Source organism: Solanum dulcamara, chromosome 12 (genome assembly GCF_947179165.1).
Source record: "Solanum dulcamara chromosome 12, daSolDulc1.2, whole genome shotgun sequence".
In the NCBI taxonomy this organism is placed as follows: Eukaryota; Viridiplantae; Streptophyta; class Magnoliopsida; order Solanales; family Solanaceae; genus Solanum; species Solanum dulcamara.
Window position 1 is genome coordinate 51240681 of NC_077248.1, and position 23455 is coordinate 51264135.

Sequence of the window (23455 nt, forward strand, 5' to 3'; positions counted from 1 at the left end):
TCCAGGGCTTCTCTTCTATTGTAGCCCTATTCACTAGGCTAACTCAAAAGACCGTAGCATTTCAGTGGACCGATTAGTATGAGGCGAGCTTTCAAAATCTCAAAGAGTTATTGACTTCGACACCTATTCTAGCCTTACCCGAGAAGGGTAGAACCTTCATCGTGTTTTATGATTCTTCAAGAGTCAGCTTGGGTGGGGTTTTAATGCAAAAGGGTAGAGTTATAGCTTATGCTTCTCGACAGTTGAAGCTACATGAGAAGAACTATCTTACCTATTACCTAGAGCTGGCAGCGGTGTTGTTCGTTCTGAAGTTGTAGAGGCACTATCTCTATGGCATGCATGGTGAGGTCTTTACTAACCACCGTAGCCTTATGTATATCATTTCCTAGCCGAATCTGAACATGAGGCAGCGTAGGTGGTTGGAGTTATTGAAAGACTATGACATCACCATTCTTTATCATCCGGGCAAAGCTAATATGATAGCCGATGCCTTGAGTCACAAAGCACATAGTATGAGTAGTTTGGCCTTTCTTAAGGCGGATGAGAGGTATTTGGCTTTGGAGGTTCAGTCATTGTCTAGGCAGTTGGTCCGACTTGATATTTCTACACATCCTAGCATTTTGGCCTTTGTGGAGGCTAGGTCTACCTTAATGGACCAGATTCGGGAATACAGTTTAAAGATGAAAAGTTGAGGACCATTTGAGACAAAGTATTGAGTGGTGAAGCAAAATTAGCTTCTCTTGATTAGGATGGATTTTTGAGGATAAATGGTCGTATTTGTGTGCCCAAGATTGGTGATTGGGTACGTATGATATTGGAAGAGGCTTATTGTTCCAAGTATTTAATTCACCTAGGAGTAGCAAAGATGTTTTATGACTTGAAACAACACTATTGGTGGTATGGCATGAAGAGGGACATTGTTGATTTTGTGGCTAATTATCTGAATTGCCAACGGGTGAAGTATGAGCATCAGAAATCAGGTGGTTCTATGCAAAGGATACCCACTACTAAGTGGAAGTGGGAGCGTATTACCAAGAACTTTGAGTCTGGATTACCTACGACATTGGGTAAGTATGATTCTATATGGGTGATTATAGATCGATTTACCAAATCAGCCCATTTCGATGAAGACTAGCTATAATACAGATCAATTAGCTTGGATCTATCTTCGTGAGATTGTTAGGTTGCATGGGGTGCCTATCTCCATTGTGTCGAATCGGGGTTCAGTGTTCACCTCTCACTTTTGGGAGGCATTGCAGCATGGTTTTGGTACGCAACTAGAGATGAGTTAAGTATATCATCCCAAAACCAATGGTCAGTTCGAGCGGACTATTCAGGTGTTGGAGGATATGTTTAGGGCCTGTGTGATTGATTTTGGTGCCCGATGGGACCAACACTTTTCCTTAGCAGAGTTTACCTATAATAATAATTATCATTCCAGCATTTCGATGGAACTATTTGAGAAATTGTACAGTCGTAGGTGCCAATCATCTATTGGGTGGTTTGATTCAGTTGCAGTCGATGCATTAGATACTGACTTACTCAGAGATGCTATGGAGCGGGTGCTATTGATTTAGGGTTGACTATTGGCAGCACCTAGTCGTTAGAAGAGTTATGTTGACAGGAGGGTTCATCCCTAAGAGTTTATGTTGGGTGATTGTATGTGGCTTAAAATATCACCCATAAAGGGTGCGATAAGATTTGGTAAGAAGGGCAAGCTTAGCCCGAGGTTTGTTGGCATGTTTGAGATTCTGAGGAGATTGGGTGGGGTGGCTTATGGGTTAGCCTTACCACCTAGATTGTCAGCTGTCCATCCGGTGTTTCATGTTTCCATGCTTCGCAAGTACATATCGGATGAGTATCATGTGATCTCTTATGATGCAGTAGAGTTGGGTCCGTATTTGACTTATGAGGAGGAGCCAACAGCTATCCTAGATAGGCAGCTTTGTAGACTCAGGACCAAAGAGATCGCTTTGGTCAAGGTACAGTGGCAACATTGGCCTATTGACGAGGCGACTTGGGAGTTAAAGTTGGATATGTGGGCTCGGTACCCTCAGCTTTTTAAGACCTAAGTACTTTTTTTATCTTTATATTTGAGGACGGACATCCTTTTTAGTGGTGGATATTGTAATGACCTTGAGGGTCTTTTTTTAAAAATTGCATAAAATTACCATTTTACCCCTATCATTAGGGTCACGACCCAACCCCGTAGGTCACGACTGGGGTCCAACTTGGACCCACATACACCTAATTGTCAAATATAAGAAATACACACAAGAACCCCAGTGGGTAATAACATTTTCATGTACATGTAGCCTCTTTCATTCATACCATATCATGAAAGAGCATGCAAGCCGATAAGGCTGCCATATCATAAAAATATTTACAACTGAACGAACTCTCAACAACCCACATACACATGTCTATAGACCACTAGGAGTATTAACTGTATCATATTATAGGACAGGGCCCCCGCCGTACTCCTGAATAAATAAATATATACATCGAATGACCAGCATCTAAAAGTTAGGCTCCGAAATAGTAGAGCACTTCCAACATAGTTGAGCGGAAATCCTAAGCTGGCAGATCTCCAAAATGAATATCTGTACCTGCGGGCATGAAATGCAGCCCCCCCTTCCAAAGAAAAGGGAGGTCAGTACGATATATGTACTGAGTATATAAAGCACGGACTGTAACAAGTAAAGCCATTACCAGAATAGAAGGTGCAAAAATGAGCAAAATATCCAGAATATCAAAATGCTTTTCATAACCAAAGATAATGTATGCAGAAAAAATATACCATATCCGGCCTCATTATGGGATTCGGTGAACAAATACAAAACGTGGTCGCCGCCCCTTCACTGGCGCCACAACACATCATAATTCCAGAGTAGGGAATATCTCTATAACAAATCATATCATATCAGATGGTCATATCAGATCATATCATATCATATGTGTACATGGCACATCATAACTCCATAAAACTCATGTACAGGTCATACCTACCCCCTCACGTCGGGGTATGGTGAATAATGCAGAGAAGTACGCACGATAAAAAAACCTGACTCGGGCTCAGTGAAGGAAGAATTGAGGCATCCACGAGTGGAGTAGTGAGAAACTATATGCAATATAAAATATAAAACATTTCCAGAGACTCGATAGCGTAACTCCGATGCCAAGTCATATAAGAGAAATTGAGCGATAGTCACAAACCATGTCTTTTAGATGTGAGAATGGTCTATGTCAAAATAGACTTTCTGAAATTGTTTCCATATTTCAAGATATATTATGGGGTTCAATGGAATAATTACAATAAGCTATCGTTCAAAATCAAGACAAGAATCATATTAAGTACCTTTTGAAATTCACTATGGATTACATCAAAATGGAACTTCTAGAATTATATACTCGTATCAAAGCGCAATAAAATATCTTTTGGAAATCAAGAAATTGGCCATCCTAATGGCTCTAGGAATAGAAACTTCCTTGGAACCAAAAAAGAGTCATATATTTGTTTCATAAACCATACCAAAAGAAATATTAGCTTTTCATACTTATGCCGAAACATGCCAAGAGAAAGAATAAGCTTGACATACTTATGCCAAAAATTTGCCAAAAGGAGGAAATGTTAGCTTTACATACCTCTTACGGATTACTCTTAACACGTTCGCCTCGTCGTCTGTTGAACCTATTTAACATGAAAGAAATACAAGCATCAACAACCCTCGACTTTCCAGCGTCTTAAGTTACATACGAGTATTCATAGAACTCATCTCCTCGCTCGCCTTCTCGACTAGTTCCTTAGTTAGTTAAGGAGTTAACGGAAATCGGGCAGCACCTCCCCTATAACATGCCCTATCCGAATTTCTAATTAGATCCCTAACCATTACATCCAACCAAAAACAACAACCTCCAGCTCATATACAAATAAAACATGGCAACATTACACACCATAAGCTCCAAACAACTTGCTGAAAATTACGATACCAAAATAGGATTTCCATTCTTTATTTTGCAAAATCTTTAATTATACGAAGCGAGGGGTTGTATGGATGAAACCAGAATCTCCAACACCTCTTTTAGAATACTTTTAGGCCCTGCAACACACCACCACACTCATACAGCATCACACCACAAGCACAACACCTTACTTCGACTATAATTTAACTATAGCGACTCTAATTTAGTTTGTTTCGAACGTCAAGCATATTTATGGGATTTTCATATTTCCATCCACTTACTCAATGTGTAATACACTTAATAACAACACCATAAACTCCAAATTGAAGAGAAAGGTCTTACCTTACTCAAAATTGACCAAAGATTGCCAAAATATGCCTCAAAAGTTCTTCTAGCGCGGCTGAAACGTCGTGGTTTTTTGTTGTCCGCTTGGTGCTGCTCCAAACCTTAACTTTACTTTATTAGAGTTCCAAAGGTTAGGATTACTTGTAGATGTAGGAAATAGGTATGGATACTTGTGTTTCATTTCCTCTTTCACTTCCTAGGGGGTCACCCATCCTAGTACTACTCTTGCCCAAGCACGCTTAACTTCGGAGTTCTGATGGGATCTAGTGCGTTAGTGCTAGTATGATCGCATCCATATCTTATGGGATCTCGTTTGAAGTTTAAGCGTTTCCATTTATGTATGATAGCGTCAGTTGATTTTCTCTTATATTTGTACTTCTTTTGTCTACTTCCCCCCTTTAGGGTGTACCCACGTCACTATCTGTTTGTGTTCTACCTTATGCCCTTATTTCCAATTTTCAAATGCGTACGATTCTTTTCCAACACCTTTGGTATACCGCACACTATCTATGCCTTTCTTTATATCACCCATACCTTTAGCTTTCCATGTATGATATCTTAACATAATCGTGAGGTGCTAATCAAATCTAATCATTGGTACTTGAGTAACATATACACAATACTTCTTTATGCTTCATGAGCTTTTATCTTTGTCGTGCGCCCGATGCTCATTTTTTTAACAGCATATCGAGCTTGACCCAATAAGAGGTCTACCTTAACACCATGTTATTGTACTACCCCTCTAACATATAACTATACATTCTCCTTTCGCTTCATCCTCGTATTCAGTTACTTATGTCTATCTTGGGTGCCTCTGTTAGAACTTCCTTATTATTTCTTACATATTCTCATAATGACCTTCATTATATTCACATGGTATCCTATTCGCATTCAATCCCATAGTATAACACTGCTTGACCTTCTTCACGATTCTTACTATGGGTTACTTACCCTTCTTAGTTAGTCTTATCCGTAATATCTCACAAGCTATCTTATTAACACTTTACTTCCATCATAATTCTTTTTCCCTTGTACTTTTGTCTTAATCATACCGTTACTTCTTTCAACTATAACTCGTCATAGTTTATCCCTGTGTATCAATTCAGGCGATGCCTTAATATATCGTTTTATCCAGATCTATCAATCTTCTCTAAATCATCTTCTTTGGCTTATATGTCTTTTCCAACTTCGTTCTACTATACCAGTATCGACCTCCTAGTTTCTATTGCCATCAATTCAGAAATTAACTTATTTCTCAAGGTCGTCCATACTCGTAGTTTAATCAAATCTCATCATTGTTACGGGCACAACCTTTCAAGATATACTATAGCCCTGTATCTCATTCTCTTCCTATTTCTAGGAAAATTTGGGCAGAGTTTCCTCTGTATTTCTTACTATCTCAACACCTGCACATAAAAACTGCCAATAGTGCCTCACAAGGCATACATGTATATATTCAGATCATATCATATCACAGACACACAGGGCGCCCAATATCAACAGTATGAAAATGGACTTACCTCATATGTCCACTCAAACTACACCTGTTGCACTTTCCTGTCTATTTTTCCTTTCTATTTTAACTTTACATGTCAATCGTACTTCAATACCTCACCTGACATATATCTTTTGTGCCTTTGCTTACCTGTGGGCTTTGAAACTTCTAATATCGTCAGTTACTTTCTTCTATCGATATTGTCCTTCTGCTAAAACCATAAGTTAGTATGAGGAATTTCATTCCCTATGACTTGGCTCTATCGCACGATCTTAGATATGAAAGAAAGGTAACATCCTAAATGTCCTGTAGCCTCCTGTTTATAGATGTGGTGCACAACACATCGATAAACAAGACTCTACTAGACATAGTTTGTAGATACTCCAAGGACAAACTGCTCTGATACCACTTCTGTTACGACCCAACCCCATAGGTCGTGACTGGGGTCCGACCTAGACCCCCGTATACCTAACTATAAAATATAAGAACTATACACAAGAACCCTAGTAGATAATAACATTTTCATGTTTGTATAACCTCTTTCATTCATATCATATCATGAAAGGGCATGCAAGTCGATAAGGCTGTCATATCATAAAAATATTTACAACTGAATGAACTCACAACAACCCACATACACATGTCTACAGACCTCTAAGAGTATTAACTGTATCATATGATAGAACAGGGCCCCTGCCATACCCCTGAATAAATGAATATATACATCGAATTACCAGCATCTAAAAGTTAGGCTCCGAAATAGTGGAGCACTTCCAACATAGTTGAGCGGAAATCCTAAGCTGGCAGATCTCCAAAATAAATATCTGTACATGCGGGCATGAAATGCAGCCCCCCCTCCCAAAGAAAGGGGGAGTCAGTATGATATATGTACTGAGTATATAAAGCACAAATTGTAACAAGTAAAGCCATTACCAGAATAGAAGGTGCAAAAATGAGCAAAATATCCAGAATATCAAAATGCTTTTCATAACCAAAGATAATGTATGTAGAAAAAATATACCATATCCGGCCTCATTATGGGATTCGGTGAACAAATACAAAACGTGGTCACTGCCCCTTCACTGGCGCCACAACACATCATAACTCCAGAGTAGGAAATATCTCTGTAACAGATCATATCATATCAGATGGTCATATCATATCATATCATATGTGTACATGGCACATCATAACTCCATAAAACTCATGTACAGGTCGTACCTACCCCCTCACGTCGGGGTATGGTGAATAATGCAGAGAAGTACGCACGATAACAAAACCTGACTTGGGCTCAGTGAAGGAAGCATTGAGGCATCCACGAGTGGAGTAGTGAGAAACTATATGCAATATAAAATATAAAACATTTCCAGAGACTCGATAGCGTAACTCCGATGCTAAGTCATATAAGAGAAATTGAGCGATAGTCACAAACCATGTCTTTTAGATGTGAGAATGGTCTATGTCAAAATAGTCTTTCTGAAATCGTTTCCATATTTCAAGATATATTATGGGGTTCAATGGAATAATTAAAATAAGCTATCGTTCAAAATCAAGACAAGAATCATATTAAGTACCTTTTGAAATTCACTATGGATTACATCAAAATGGAACTTCTGGAATTATATACTCGTATCAAAGCGCAATAAAATATCCTTTGGAAATCAAGAAATTGGTCATCCTAATGGCTCTAGGAATAAGAACTTCCTTGGAACCAAAAAAAAGTCATATATTTGTTTCATAAAACCATACCAAAAGAAATATTAGCTTTTCATACTTATGCCGATACATGCCAAGAGAAAGAATAAGCTTTACATACTTATGCCAAAAATTTGCCAAAAGGAGGAAATGTTAGCTTTACATACCTCTTACGGATTACTCTTAACACATTCTCCTCGTCGTATCTTGAACCTATTTAACATGAAATAAATACAAGCATCAACAACCCTCGACTTTCCAGCATCTTAAGTTACATACGAGTATTCATAGAACTCATCTCCTCGCTCGCCTTCTCGACTAGTTCCTTAGTTAGTTAAGGAGTTAACGGAAATCGGGCAGCACCTCCCCTATAACATGCCCTATCCGAATTTCTAATTAGATCCCTAACCATTACATCCAACCAAAAACAACAACCCTCCAGCTCATATACAAATAAAACATGGCAACATTACACACCATAAGCTCCAAACAACTTGCTGAAAATTACGATACCAAAATAGGGTTTCCATTCTTTATTTTGCAAAATCTTTAATTATACGAAGCGAGGGGTTATATGTCTGAAACCAGCATCTCCAACACCTCTTTTAGAATACTTTTAGGCCCTGCAACACACCACCATACACATACAGCATCACACCACAAGCACAACACCTTACTTCGATTACAATTTAACTATAGCGACTCTAATTTAGTTTGTTTCGAACGTCAAGCATATTTATGGGATTTTTATATTTCCAGCCACTTACTCAATATGTAATACACTTAATAACAACACCATAAACTCCAAATTGAAGGAAAAGGTGTTACCTTACCCAAAATTGGCCAAAGCTTGCCAAAACATGCCTCAGAAGTTCTTCTAGCGCGGTTGAAATATCGTGGCTGTTTGTTGTCCGCTTGGTGCTGCTCCAAACCTTAACTTTAAATTATTAACACCCTAATAACATGTCCAAACCCTTACCAAAATATGGGAGAAGAGAATCAAGTCATACCTTGCTAAAGCTTATCTTGGAAGTTCTCTTAACATGCTAAAAATTGGTGGGGCTGCTCGCTGCACTTCCTGCTGCCCCAAATAATTACTTTACGCTATTAAAAAAGATTAGGTAACCGTAGGATACCTTAAATAATTAATTCACAGATCAAAAACGGAGGGCCTACCTTGTTCTTGTGGCTGCCGTGACTCTCTCTTCTCTCCCTCAAGTTTTCTCCAATTTTCCTTAAGTGTAGATGCTGAAAAATGATTTCCTTAGTCATAATTTCAGGATATATATCCCACTTTTGGAGGTGACACATGGCAGCCCCTAGGGGTGACACGTGGCAGCCCCCCCCTAGAGCACCACACCATGCCATGCCGCCACCCATATGCTGCCACGTGGCAGTGGGGTCCACCCCCAAGTAGGTGTGTCACCTACTTGGTCCAAGTAGGTGCATCACCTAGTTAGTCCAAGTAGGTGCATCACCTGCTTGCTTCCGAGTAGGCGCTATGCCTCCTTTCGTCTCTTCCGTGGATTCGTAATCTCATCTCACTTTAAGAACCTATGTAATCTTTGCTACGTCAACTCGACATGCAATCCAATAGATTAATATGTAAAATGTCCCAAGTAATAGCTTTCACAAGTAAGTCGAGTCCTACGACTCACTATTTGACCTCCAACTTCTTTCGAATTCTTATAACCCTATTTCTAATCTTCTCTATTATGGAGTATCTCATTCTCCTTTCCTTAGGATTAGTTGATAGCGTTATAGATTATCCGACTCACATGACGACTTCTAAGAAACTTAAAAGCCTTCCCAGCAACTTAAGAAGCTTAAGAAGCATTCCAAGGTACAAAAGTATGGGGTGTAATAATTAGTGCCCCCGAGTATTATTTGTTTAGTTCATGTGGTTGAATGTGATAAAGTCTTGATAGATAGAGAAATGGGCATAATCTTGAGTTCTATAGGGTTAAAAGATGAAAAAGTAGTTTTCTGTACCAAATAGAGCTACGGATCTCAGAATGGGATTTTATCAGTTCCATCATCTCCGGAATGAGGAATTTGGTGTAGGAGAGTTGTCGGAAACTGATTTGGGGTTGATATGTGAATTTGAAGCCTTGAGTTGAATAGTGAAGTTTTAAATGAGTTGGTTTAATTTGACTTTGGTCAACATTTTGAGATCTGAGCGTCGGATGAAATTTCTGTCAGTTCTATTGCGTCCGGAACATCGAGTTTGGTCTAGTGGAGTATTAACTTAGAGCCTCGGGACCCAATTTAGGGCTGGTGATGAAATGAAGCGGATTGGTGGAGAAGAAATAACCCAATTTAGGGCGTTTGATGATAATGGGTTAAAAAAAAATTTTGGGTCGGATTTAAGATCATGAGTCGGATATTCTAAAATATTAAAATGGTTGAATTTATTATTTAATATAAATATCATGTGTCAATTAAATGAGGATTTGGCAATTTCAAGTGTAATATATATAAAAAAAAAAGAGCTAGTTATTTTTCAACAAAGCAACTAATGTTGAAAAGGTATATATGTGATAAAATGTAGACGGTGAGGGCATGAGTGAGCTAAACTACAAATAGAGGGTATATCTAGACATTTTCGCAAAGTTCAGGAGAATATTTGATCCTTTTCCCTATAATATATGCTACTTCCTCTGTTTCAATGTATGTGACATTGATAAAATTTCGAAGGTCAATCGAATTTTTTATATGTCTTCTAACTATTTTAAATTATTAATTGTTGTAATTTATAGTACCTTTTACATAATTTTTGAATAATATATTTTTTCTAAATTTATGTGGTATAATAGAATTTTGAGAATCATTTAATTTTTTTTATGTGTTTTAAATTTTAATTTGTTTATTATTGTAAATAATGCTTTTTATCACATTTCAAATAATCTGTGTTATTTTCTCTATCCCAATTTATTTGGTAATGATAGAATTTTGAGAGTTAGCTGATTTTTTCAAATGTCTTCTAAATACTTTAAACTTCTAATTATTTTAATTTATAATACTTATTATGTAATTTTTAAATATAATTAAAAAATAAGATAAATAAATTAAAATGACAAAAGTAATCTGGAACGACAAAAGTAGCTTAAGTGGGCTTTTCATCAAGTTTTATGGTGAAATTTGTGAAAAAAATTATTATTTTTAAAGGAAAAAATTAAATTTTAGAAATTGAAGTTATTTTTTGTGATGGAGTTGTTTTTGTTTAGAGTCACGTGATTGATGTACCAAGAAAATGAAAAAGAATTAGCGTTTTTGCCAGATTTAAATGAGAAATTTGAAAGAAGTAATCTAGGTTTTCAAAGTAAAAAATGAAATTTAAAAATTGGAGTTGTTTTTTTGTTATGAGTATAAATTGGAATTGTTTTTAATTTTTTGTGAATAATTTGAAGTGAAAAAAATAAAAACACATTTGTATTATTTTTTAAATTCTTGAAAATTCTGAAATTCAACTTTAAAGTTGTATTTTGAAATTTTAGGGCATAACATGTTCGATTAAAAAAGTGAAAATTCTGTATTGTCACACGCCTCCGATGTCCTTTAAATTATATAAGATGTTTTAAGAGAATTTTATGCTCTTTGAAAAAAAATCATATTTAATAACTTTAATCATTGAAATAGTTTCTAAAATATTTTTATATCTTTGTAAATGTTTCACTTAGGTAATACTGCAATAGTTAGAGCAGTAAAAGTATTTTTGTTTAAGAAAAAGGTATTTAATTTATTTTAAACATTAAATTTCAATAATTTTTCGTGGTCCAATCCTTTTCCTAATTCATACATGCAAAAAATCCGTACAATATTTGTGGGGCAATATAACTGGGCACCAAGAAAAAAGGAACTTTTATTACTTCCTCCATTCTATATTAGTAGATCATTTTTTATTTTATACCATACTTAAAAATCATAAATAAAAATATATTTTACCAATTCACTCCTTATAAAACTTTTTGAGAATTTTATAAATAAACATGCTAATTGCAAAAGTAATAAAGAGAAATATTTAATTAATACTTAATTTAATAAGGTGAACAACTAATATGAGATAACTATTTTTACTGTAATGATCAACTAATAAGGAGCATATGGAATACTAACTAAAATCATCATGAAATTTTGTAATTTAAATATGCGATGACAACTCTAGCTAAATCATTTATGTGGTTATTAATAATAGAGAAATCATTATCTATAAATTACTTATTGAGTATTTTTGTCTTTAATTATTTAATTCATAGGCCTATACTCCACACTTCATATCAAATAAAATAATATATAAGTTATCTCATTATTTGAGATAATGAGATATTGCGGACTCTTCTATACTCATCAAAAGGACCCTAAAAGTAAAATATAAAATATAAAGTTACAATTTTTAAAGTATAAGCATGTCGCATTTTTAAAATAGAAGAAAAGGAAATTATAATATATAAAATGGGACAGAAAGGATAAATAGCTTTTTCTGAAATAATTTGAATTTGAAAATAAATTTAATTTATCAAAATAAGTTTTATTTAAACAAGATGAATAAGTACATCGACTTATCTCATCCCACTCATTGATCTCGGTGGGACCTTTCTTTCTTAATTAAAAATATGAAGAGTACATCCACTTATTTTTGACATTTTATATGAATATCAGAAATAAATTAAAATATAATTGATATAGAGTTTCCTCTCACGTCCAAGTTCCACTTTCTCTTTTTATTGGAAAAATTACCTTTTTACACATGTTATATTACCATATTATTAATATTCCCTACCATTTGTAAAACTCTCTAAAATCCCTTTTTTTTAACTCTCTCTCCATTTCACAGATACATCACATTTAACTTCTCTCAACTACTCTTAATTCACGTCTAATTTCAAGCTTCAACTTCGGCAGTTTTTCTTTTTTGAATTTCAGTCCAATTATTACTCAATTTCAAGCTTCTAAGTAAAGTATATTCAAGTTTTTCCTTATCTGGAATCTCACTTCAATCTCACCTCTTTCAATTTCCATTGATTTCTTCTGAATTGTTTGTTGGTTTTTCTCTTATTGTTCACTGATACATATGGAATCCGCTCCATCTTTTAGTGTTGGTCTCACACAATTGAATAAAAATCAAGAAATTCTTGTTTCTCCAGGTTCTGATTCATCTTGGGAAGGATACCACGAGGTTAGATCCAAACATAGTAATAATCCAGTAGTTATGGATAAGTTACGTGCGAAATTGAAGTCGAAATCTCCAGTTCAACATGCACCCAAAGAAGCAGACAAAAAGATTGAAGGGGTTACAACACGCCCTAATCTCCCAAAGGTATGATTTCATCTAAGCTGTGTTCTGTTTTATTTTTTAAATCTCAATTTTCCGATACATTTCAATGTACCTTTCTTAATGTTCCTATTTTGATACTTCAGCTTCTGATATGGTTTTTGTTATTATTTTTCTGATACATAAGGTCTACTTCTTTTTATAATCTTCTGATATATCATGTACTAATCACGATACATAAGGTTTCTCTGATTTTGCATTGTTTATGATACATTAATTTCTGTTTTTTCTATTATTTTTGATACCTAAAGGCAAAATAAAGTGTCTCATATCAATATATATAAGCTCTATATGTATAATGATTAGCCATGTATCTGATTCATAATGTCACTTTTGTATCATCTATTCTAATGTATCATATCAGATGTACAATGTATCAAGTTCAAGTTGTATTTAATCATTTACCTTGTCAATGCAGGGACTGAAGTACGTCATCAAAAAGATCCCTTCCCAGTCTTTGAGATTCGGCACGACTAATGTTATTAATGATTTCAAATCATCAATAGGTGAAGAAGCTATACAGTTATTTAGGCAAACCATCTTTGGTCACTACCTAGATATGCCACAGTATAATTTTCAAGGGCAAATCATCAAATGCCTCTTACTTCTTGAGGTGGAGGGAAAAAAAGAGGAATTGCACATTCGTCACGTGCAGGGTAATGTACTCCAATTCACAATCAAGGAATTTGCTATTATTATCAGTTTGCGATGTACCGATAATATCAATGAATTTTGGTACCCAAATGCACCAAAGTAGATTGTTGTCTAGATATTTTCTTGGTGTAAAAAATGGGGTAAAAAAGACGTTTCGTTCAGCGTTTTCTAATTGGAGGATGGGAAACCAATAAAGACGCTGTTTAGATGGTCATTCTCTACTTCATCCACACTTTTAGTTTTCTCAACTAGGTGATTCACCTGTTTTTGTTAATGATTTTAAGATGGTAGAGGATGATAGATATGAGCAATTCCCATGGGGTAAAATAACATTTTCCAAATTGATGAAAGGAATGAGGCATGAGTTTTCTACTGCCAAACAAATGTATCGTTTGGGCGGCATGCCATACGCTCTAAATGCATGGATATATGAATGTGCATCTCAGGTGCCTTCTGAAATTGTTGTAAGAGTGGGTAATCAAATTTTTAGAATTCTGAATTGGCATGTTGTTGCGGTCAAGACAAAATTTAAGACCTTCATGTCTAGCATTTTCAGTGAGGTATATTTCATGAAATTATTTTCATACTTATATCACATGTATATACCATCTGTGGCTTATTAAGTGTATTTTAAGATTATTTATTTTTTAATTATGCAATGACTCATTATACATAACATTTATGATACATTCAATAGTCTTGAATCTTATATATTAGTCTTTGTTCTGATACATATGATTTCTGTCATGAACTCATGATTCATAATGATTCTTGTTTTTATTTTTCTGCTTTTCAATCAATTTTTTTCAGTATTCATGCTCCAATATTATGCCAACTCAAGATGAAATGGAATCACTTGTCATTCCTGGCAGTGAACATCCTACTGAAGCTACTACATCAGCTGCCAATGTCAAATTTATGGACTCTCAAGAACTCCCAGATTTAAGGACTTTTCAACAAAACCACCTACAAAATTATTAAGAATAGTCGTTCATGTTGTTGATACATCTCCACCTCCTCCCAAAAGAAGGAAGACTTCCCCTGGTAAAAAATCCATTCAAGTAGAAACAGCTAGCATACACAAGGATGTCATACCACTAAAGCCATAAAAAAAGCCTATTTCTACTGCTACATAACCAGCAACAAAGTCAGTGGTAGGCGGTGAATCTTCGATCATTCGAAAAAAATTGTTCATATGGAATTCAAAGCATTAAAGAAGTCTATAAAGAAATCTCTAAAGAAATACGTAAGTTATTACTATAAGATTTAAGACACACAATATACTTTTAATAAGTTGATACATTCTAATTTTTCATATTATTGTATTAAGGTTGACCGAAAATTCAAGAGACTAGAGAATAAAATTGATTTAAATCATACTGATCTCTTGAAAGCTATTGACAATATAGTGTACCACATGACTGACACATCATCTCCAATTAAAAAAGATGAATTTGTTCAACCATTTCATGTGGTGGAAGAACAACAAGCACCTATTGTATTGAAGGTGCACAATGATCCAAATAAATGCGATCCCCCACTAGCAAATGATCAATCTCATGTCCAAGAAGATATTAAGGTAGATACATCACATAGTTATTGATATTTCTATTTTGATACACTTTTAAACTATTGGATATATTTCATTTTCATATATCAGATCTTTAATTTTTATTGTAATTGTCATTCTCATAAGTATATGTTATTATAATTGTAGGATGCAGAACCATCCAAGACAATGCAAGAAATGAATTATGTATCTAAACACCACATTGTATCAGATGCTGCAGAATCTCATCAACAATATGTTTCAACTGATACATTAAAGGTAATGTATCATAACCAAAGTTATGACCAATCTGATGTTATATAGCTCTTGTATCTGCTAAATCTGTGATGCTATATAGATCTTGATACATTTCATGCTCATATATCATAAGTATATGTTATTATAATTGTAGGATGCAGAACCATCCAAGACAATGCAAGAAATGGATAATGTATCTGAACACCATATTTTATCAGATGCTACAGAATCTCATCAACAATATGTTTCAACAGATACATTAAAGGTAATGTATCAGAAATAAAGTTATGACCAGTCTGATGCTACATAGTTCTTGTATCTGCTAAATCTATGATGCTATATAGATCTTGATACATTTCATGCTCATATATCACAAGTAAATGTTATTATATTTGCAGGAAGCAGAACCATCCAACATGATACAAGAGGTGGATGATGTATCAGAACACCACAATGTATCAGTTGCTGCAGAATCTCTTCAATAGCATGTTTCTAATGATACATTAAAGGTAATATATCAGAACTTTAGGTATTAAAGGTAATGTATCATTTCAATAGTCATTTTCTTAAATAATTGTTATTATTACATTTGTAGGAACCAGAACCATCTAATATTCCACAACAATTAGAGGATGTATCAGAAGATCACATGGAATCAAATAGAGCAGATTCTTTTCAAGTAATTGTTGATTCTGATAAATTAAAAATAATGTATCAGATCAATTATTATGATACATTCAACATTAATAAGTTTAGTATTGACATTATACATTTAATATTCCTCAATTGTATCTAATTCATTAAATTTAGTAAAGTTTATTATACTAAAGTCATTATATTTTTATAATTCTTAAAAAATAGAAATCCACTACTTCAACCTCGATATCGCTCAAAACTCGAGATGTGATAGATACTCTAATATACAGACTTTCATTACCGGCCATGCCATTGACTGCTATTAGTCATGAACAAGTCATCAGGCTGAATGTCTACTACGTGATAGCCAACTACCTACCACTCTTCCATTAAAACCCAATGTACTGTCAGATAATGTGAAGATACCTTTTTCAAGAAATAGGCTGCCTTCTAAGATCTTACAATCACCGTATCTAACAAAATTTGGGTCGAGTGAAAAGGGTAAGGAAAAAATGACCACTATTAGGTATCAAACACACCCCTTTGAAGGTTTTTGGCATATGCTATAGTCCCCCAACCGAGCTTATCATCGACTATTCCCAATTGATAGATAAAGGACTATTAAAATCGCACGCCAACAAGTAAGTATGTTATTTATAACTTATATCAATGCAAGTTGTTTATTGTATATGTACTTTTATTTTAATATAATTTTTCATTCAGGAAACCAAATGAGGAACACTACAGATCCATGTGCTCTTCATTCGGGTTTAAAAAAATGGACTTTGTAGTGGCATTTCCTCAAGATAAGAATTGGTTCTACCTCATGTCATAGACGAACAGATATTGGAATGATGAAGTAATCATTTCTTGACACAACATCTGTTACATGTCAGACACAATGTCTGATACATAAATACTATGAATCAGATACATCCAGTATAGAAGTTTCTACTCTGTTCAATAACTATGTATCAATTTGTATAACTAATACTTTTTAAAAATGTGCAGCACATCGATGTAATATTTTACTATCTTCGAAAAAAATTGAAGATGCAGTTGAACAATTAGTATCAATACATAACAACAATCTGTATTTTCAAAGTTTTTATCGAATCTGCACACACACAATACTATCACATTCCACTTGACATTTCTACCCAAGATGATATGGAACATGCCTATGTTATATCTCATCACAAGAGATCTGTGAAGAACATAATAAGAGGTTTATCAATTCCCGTCGGGCTGCCTTGGCATTTGGTAGATGAGGTATACATTCTAGTAAATTGTGACAGGGATTTTAATTGGGTTCTGGCAGTAGTTGTGTTGAAACAAAGGTTGATACGCATCTATGATTTATCATCTGGAAGAATAAGTAGCAACCCTTCCCCAGAGATTCAAAAGATGGCAGTAATGCTACCTACATACCTTCATGATAGTGGTTTTTTTAGAAGAATGAACGTACTGATTGATCATTGCTTGATTCATACAAGGTCAAATCAACCGGTAATATGCTTGAAGCACATCACCCTTTTGTAGTTGAATATGTTGAAGAAATTGCGCAACAAGGAAGCGATAGCTTGTGAGTATTAACAAATATTCATATTTAAATCATTAAAATGTCATTTTTATTTTTTTAAAGTTGGATATTACCTTCTTTGTAGGGATTGTGGTGTTTTTCTGGCTATTTTTGCTGAATATCTTAGTGATGGAATATCTATTCCAACTACTGGAATACATGCCGAATACTTCCGTTCAAGATATGTCTCACTATTATGGAATTATGGTTGTCGTAAGGCCAAGGATGGTTATATCAGTGAAAATGACGATCCAAAAAAACCTAAGAGAGATTTCATCTCTCTTGGTCAAGGAGAACCAATGGACGTCGAGTAATTTTTTTTTGAATTTTTTAGTAGTAGAATGTACAATTTTATTTTTGCACCATCAGTTAATATTTTTTTTGGCTATTCAACAATTTAGCAGATGTTGTTGAATATAAATTTCATTGTTCGTATCATAATTCTTTGTATGAGTTACATATCTCTAGGGTATTTTGAAACTGTGTTGTATTATACATATTAAGTGTAAATAAATATCAATTTTTGTTCATGATACATAACCTTTCTAATAAGTGGTGCATTGTAACAATGCTTATGTATCAACCATAAATCTGTCGAATTGTCATGTATCAGTTATCAATGTATCAAATTCAAATACAAGATGAAAGTTTATGTATCAGATTCTCATGTATCAAACTTTACTACTTATGATATATTTATAACTTGTATCAATACAAGATGTTATGTATCAACCATAAATCAGTTGAAAGCTAATACAACAATCTTCAATGTATCAATCATAAATCTGTCAAATGGTCATGTATCCGTTTTCAATGTATCAAGCTCAAATACAAGATGAAAGTTTATATATCAGAATCTCATGTATCAAACTTTATTGCTTCTGATACATTTACAACTTATATCAATACAAAATTTTATGTATCAACCATAAATCAGTTGAAAGATAATACAACAAGCTTCAATGTATCAACTATAAATCTTTCGAATGGTCATGTATCAGTTATCAATGTATCAAACTCAACTACAAGATGAAAGTTTATATATCAGATTCTCATGTATCAAACTTAACTTCTTCTGATACATCTACAATAAAACACTTGTAGTGACTTGTACCAAATAATCCTAAATCAATTTTTGACACATTCTCTTTGTATCATATACATATTTTGAAATTATCATTTCTACATATCTGTTAAATGATTATATAACTTTATATGATGTATCAGATTCATAAAAATGATTTATCAGTGATATTTGTCAGCTTAAATAACTTACTTAATCTATTTATTTTAATATTTAATAAATTTTACTATATCACTACCAAGTTACTTACAATGAAAATAATTACAACCATGCATGTATCTATTATTGATATTTAATTACTTTTCTGATTTACAAAACTATGTATCAAATACAATCACTACAAATGGTAAATATCTGTGTAGATGTAAGTACATGATCCAAATCGAATGTATCCTGGGAAATCAAAATATCATTTCTCTTTGGGAATGAAATTATAAGTCTTTCTGTTGTGGCCTTCATGGCCACAACGACTACAACAATTTGTGCTCGTTCTTAGCTTCTCATTGGAGTTGTCTTTTCTTCCTTTCTTTGATCTTCCTGGCATCCTTTTGTATCTTGGTGGCAAGACAAATTCTTCCAAAATTTCTTTCAGAACAGACCAATCTTTCTTATATGGTATTGAAACCATTGAAAATTCATAAGTATTTGCCAACACCTCTGGCTTGTAGTAATCAGAGTAGTATGAGTGCATTTCTATAATGTTCTTGCTCTTCAACACTGTAATTGCGTGTGGACATGGTATCTCATCTAGTTGAAACTTGCCACAATTACATGTTTTTCTTTCAAGACACAAAATGTATCTTCTACCTGATTCATGAACATAATATATATATTCTGATGAAGCAATAACCTGCAGGTTTATTATCATAGATATGAATACAGAACTGAAAAAAATAACAACTATGTATCAAGAATATATCTTCTTAAAAATAATTGGTGTGTACCTTCATTCTCGAACAGTTCATTGTGTTTACTACTAGGATATCTTCGAATTTCCTACCCAAAGTATATTTTTTATAAGTTGCTATTTCTCAATTTTTGCAGTTCCAAGCACCAAATAACATTCTCGTCCATGATGAATCATTTTTCGTATCAACAACACCATACGCCAATGGCAATATGCAACCTATAAAATTATTAACATCCATAAAATAGTTATTAGAATTCATCAGATTCACAATAAATATGTCAAATGTGATGATACATTGCTATTTAATACACAACAATAACAAAAAGTAATACCTGTCTCATCAAGTGTGCTAGCTGATACAAATATCCCTTTATAAGGTCCATCAAGATGAGCACCGTCAACAACAACTACAGGTCTACAAAACTAAAAAACCCTCATCAATGGCCTTAACACTATGAATAGGTACATGAATTCATCAGTTGGTGACTTGTGCATACTTATGTACGAATTTGGATATACGGTTTTTAGCATATGTATGTATACAGGCAGCTGTCTATATCCATCAACAGGTTTTCCCCTTAACATCTCCAAAGCATGTTCTTTAGCACGCCATGCTTGTTGATAGGTAATATCAACCCCATAGGCTGCTTTAATATCCTCTCGTATATCATTAGGGGTGTGAATTCTCTTATAATTAACAAATTTAGGTGCAGTGAATGCACTAACAAAAGCCTTTGTAGAATGAACTTTGTTGAAAATCTCATATCTTAAGGGACATGAATGTTCACTATTGAAATATCTCACTTTGAATATATAAGATTTTTTCCTACATGATGCTTTCATTCTCCAACAACAGTCGTCTGAATAGCATATTAACACATAACTGCATATTTTTAGAAAAAAATATTAACATGTATCAGATACACAGAGATTCATATGTAATATGACCAAATAAAAGTACATATTGACAGCAAAGTATTTTTTAGTTGTACTTGATACATAATAATTAGTATGTATCATGACTATAAAATAAAAATTGAATTTCCAAAATCAATAATATATTAGGGAATCTTATTGAACTATATTAGATACATAATGTTATGATGTATCATGAAAAATAACTCAAAAAATATTAACATGTATCAGATACACAGAGATTTATATGTAATTTAACCAAATAAAAGTACATATTGACAACAAAATTGTTTACATTTGTACTTGATACATAATAATTAGTATGTATCATGACTATAAAACAAAAACTAAATTTCCAAAATTAAAAAATGCCCATAACTTTTACTATCAAATCTTTTAACTTTGAAATTAAATCCATTATCAATTTTGTATTTGGCCATTACAACAACTAGTGTTGCTTTTTCCTTATACAGTTGCTTCTCCTTCACGTCCACACCAATTGTATAAGTTATATAGTTCTTCACATCCAATTTCGATATATAACAGATTGCACCATTATCAGATTCTTCTAAACAAAAAAATTATGAATCATTCGTGTTTGCTTCGACACAAACAATTGCTCCAGAGGTAGCGTCGAATGCTTGTATCTCACATCTCTTTCTATCAGATGTTGTTATGCATAGGGGATAAATTACGAATACAAGTTCGTTCTTCTTCAATTCTATATAAAGATTAACACACATATCATTATGAATAATCATTGGCGACGAATTACCTTGAATGATGTATCAGATTTTAATATTTTTCACTGATTCATCTATGGTCAATTCAACAGCAATTACTGATTTTAGATTCACGAATGATATATTATCGCCCACTATGATTCCATCAATTTTGTATCGTTCATAACTCACCTCGGATTGCCAAACTCCAGAATGTTTCAGTAGAATCGGGATATTCATCTTGAATTGCTTGATGAATTTCGAATTTTGGATTGAATTTTAGTACGATCCTATGATCTGTTTTTTTAATTTTTCAAGTCCCTCATAAATGTTATGCTTTGTATGGGTTAATTCCCTTATTTAGCTACATAATTAATTGAAAGAAGGAAATTTAACTTGATTTACGTTACGTTTCCATAAAAGAAATCAACAACTTTAATTATTATGTATCAAAACTTGATGTATCAAATGTAATACTAATGTATTAAAAATCTAGAAAAAATCAGGAAAATCGAGTAATTTAAGAAAAAGTAGGGATAAGTTGTAATTGATCTTTTTCACTATGAAATTTAGGTCTAAGTTTCACTTTCTGTTTTTATTATATTAGCATTATTATCTTTAATACACGCTCTTTTATGTATTCGATATATATAGGGAATCAAAGTCCCCCAAAACATTAGACTTCTAGAGAAGAGTAGTCAGGTCGCTATTAAACTCCTTCTCGGAAATTGAGGAAAAAAAAAGAAACCTGCAGTTTTGTTTCATATCTAAGAGTCCTTTCTACATTTTGTTTCTATTACATTACGAAATAACATCTTTGAGTAAGGAATCCCTAGTTGAATGATTTCCGATCAATACAATATCATTATTCATACTGAAACTTACAAAGTTATCTTTCTGAAGATCAAAGAAATTTTTTCTTTCTTAGAATTGGAAGAAAAAGATTGAAATGATGGAAAATTATCATAAATATGAGTAATGTCATAAATATATTATATTGTATATATTCATTCAAGTAATTTTATATAGCATGAAGAAATTTGCAATCAGTTAAGTATCTTGCAAATAATTAATGTGGACAGTTATTTCTGTTCCTAAAAATTGCGCTAAAGCGGACAACTTACAAATTGAGCTTGCAATTAAGCAAATTTTTGAAAAAGAAAACCTGCAGTAAAAGTCTCGCATTAGATTTTTTTTCTCTATAAAGTTTGATGTTAAATCACTTTATTTGTACATCAAGTTCAAGGGAAACAAAATATATTTTTCTCCGGATTAATTGGCTATATCTTTTATATTTTTTATTTCATAACAATACACAGTATTTTAAAGGTGGGAGTGTAAGACGAGATATTTTATAAAGTATGGGGCGAGGCGTAAGTCGGGGAAACACGGGACGTAAGTCCTATGAATCTACGAGGCGTACATATCAAGTATATTTAATTTTATAATTTTATTACTTTGAAAATAAACTGTTTGCAACAAATTTTCGTAGTGCTGAAAATTAACTGCAATCAAAATAAATAAAAGAAACAATAATTTTATTGATGATCTTTGTGAGTACAATTTCATTGTTCTCATGATTATTCTCTCCTAATATGTTTCCGTAATTCGAGGGTCAGTAGTAGCGTATTTCTCAAATGCAGGAGGATGTAGACTTCCTTGAGATGTGTTTGATCTCTGGGAACGTCAGAAAGCGCTTCGTCATTTCAAGTCGATCTCCTGGAAGAACTCCGTTGACCACTCCTTCGAAGAACTATGTAGTTAGTGTTGTAGCTTTTCCCCAATACTTGCAGAATGTCCCCAGAAAATTATGTAACCCTCCTATTTAGCAGTCCAAATGTGGATGAACTCTCTAGCCTTCTTCTGATTGGTTCATGTAAGTCTTTAAGTTTATCGCAAATACTATATATTAAGGTTGCTTTTTGATTAGTTGTTAAACTTTGACCAGGATCGCCACATCATTTGAACATGTGGCATCCTCTTGTTGGTCTTTAACTTGACTGGGATGCCAAGTCATCTTGACATGTGGCATGAGCTTGGGCCTCAAGATGAAATGGACCTTGGACTTGAATTTAATAAAATGGACTTATGCATTTGTGAAGCCCAAATTAATTATTCAACTCAAATGAACATGAATTTAATTCAAATTTTATATGAATTAAATCCAATAAAATTTACGTGTCTACAAATGCTCCCTACTTCAAAGCTTGTGGAAGAGCATAGATATGTTGATGCTCGAAGATGAGTATTGAAGTGTCCCTAGGCAACAATATTACTCTTTACGACTTTTGTTTGACTCCAATTTTTTTTTAGAA

General features: G+C 33.6%; 2 pseudogenes; both read right to left on the minus strand.

Moving 5' to 3' along the window:
- Nucleotides 1-4480: 4480 nt before the first annotated feature.
- On the minus strand, nucleotides 4481-4602 carry LOC129877933 (5S ribosomal RNA; annotated as a pseudogene).
- Nucleotides 4603-19340: 14738 nt separating this feature from the next.
- Nucleotides 19341-21380, minus strand: LOC129875753 (uncharacterized; annotated as a pseudogene).
- Between the last annotated feature and the right edge of the window lie 2075 nt (nucleotides 21381-23455).